Here is a 2,032-nt window from a genome sequence, read left to right as displayed (position 1 = left end):
TAATATTTGAAAGGGTGGTGAATAGTGATGTTATGATTGCCTTTTCCTTTTTTTTCTATTGATACCAAAGCCATGAGTGTTCTCTTTTTTTTTCTTTCTCTTTTTAAAAAACAAAAATTACTAAACTCAGCTTTTAAATGGGTTTATAACTGTTGGGTCTTTGCTCCCATCCAAAAGCTTCTTCATTTCTAGTCACTCGAAAAATTTGACTTTATGTGGTGAGCCCGAGAAGATTTGGGTTCAGGTGGGCTGAGAAGGATTTGGGTTGAGACCAAAAGCCAGTACCAGGGCTGAATAGTGGCAAAAATTGGGGCCAAAACATATAGCAAGTGCAGAATGATGGGAGTTGCCAGGTGTCCTGTGGTTCTCTTTGTTCCCGGGAGGCTCTGTAGCACCATTTGAACTTCTTGTTCTATAGAATCATCCCCAGCTTTTGCAGTATTCTCAGACACAGCAGGAAAAGCAGCCATGCAGCTTGAACTTAGGGTGCACACTGTGATGCTCACATAGAGCTGGGAACACACTCTTGGCACGCTGCACACACCTTTTAGTGGATGCAGCCGTGATCCACCAAGTGCCGATGACGACAGGCACCCAGCTGTCATAGCTTACATTGCCAGGGCCTTGTAGGAAAGGTACGACACAGAAAACGTCAGTATCCAGGAAGTGATTACGTCCATTTTCTGTGACTCTGGGCCAGATTATGCAGTCTCTGTGTTCTTCATGACCTTTGCTGATTCTCCAGATCCTGGACTGGGGGCCTCATGGTCCTGTTGGTAGGTGATACCGGGGGAAGAAAGAAAGGAACGGTCACATTGTATAGGCTATCAGTTACTGGCCTGGTCAAAACTCTTTGGAGAATAAGGCTGAAATCATGGGATAAAACGAAATTTGTGGATATACAAATACAATTTGTCCTTTATGGGGGTACTCAGAAATCCACAGGGAAAATGTTGTATGGGAGTTGGGCGTTGTCAGTGTTTAGGTAGGAGAGCCTTTATTAGGGTGATTGGATTTTCTTTTCCACTTTTTTTGGTGGTATAACATACATAACATAAAATTTACCATCTTAACTATTTTAAGGGCACTGTTCTTGGGCATTCAGTACGTTTACATTGTTGTGCAACCATCACCAGCATCCACCTCCAGAATTCTTTTTATCTCACAAAGTTGAAACTACATATCCATTAAACAGCTCTCCATTATCTCCTCTCCTCCTCCCTGGAAACCAACATTCTACTTTCTGTCTCTATGGATTTGACTACTCCAGGGACTTCATGTAAGGGAATTGTACAGTATTTGTCTTTTTGTGACTGGCTTATTTCATTTAGCAAAATGCCTTTAAGGTTCATCCAAGTTATAGCATGTGTCAGAATTTTCTTCCTTTATAAGGCTGAATAATATTTCATTGGCTGTCTCCATCACATTTTATTTATCCACTCACTCGTTGAAGGAATCTTGGATTGCCTCTCCTTTTGGTTATGAGCATGGATATATCTTTTCTACTATTTTATCATAAGTCAAAAATCAGGCTGGTAATTTTACACATTTTTTTTTTTCTAATTTACTTTTGGATCTTTTTGTTATTTTGAGGACCTAGGGTATGGTATGATAAGATAGAATTGACAATGGGAATGAATCAGAGGCAAGGAGCATATAAAGTCAGTAGAGCCACCATACGTTGCTAAACTTGAGTTCAAGTCCTGGATTACTATAGATAAGAAAATTACTTATCAATGATCTTTTAATAATTCCTAAAAGAAAAAACCTCCCTTGAATGAAATCCAAATTTGGTTTGTACTGAGTTCTCATTAGAAAATAACATTTAAAAGAAAAAGTGACATTAATATTAAAAGAGCACTTTTATAGAAACATTTAGAATTTTCTTATATGTAACAACTTTCTTTTCTTCTTAATTTTTTTTTTTGAGATGGAGTCTCACTCTTGTTGCCAGGCTGGAGTACAGTGGCATGATCTCAGCTCACTGCAACCTCCACCTCTCACATTCAAGCGATTATCCTGCCTCAGCCTC

The sequence above is a fragment of the Theropithecus gelada genome, chromosome 4, assembly GCF_003255815.1.
Source record: "Theropithecus gelada isolate Dixy chromosome 4, Tgel_1.0, whole genome shotgun sequence".
NCBI lineage: Eukaryota > Metazoa > Chordata > Mammalia > Primates > Cercopithecidae > Theropithecus > Theropithecus gelada.
Note: the sequence above shows the minus strand (reverse complement) of the source record.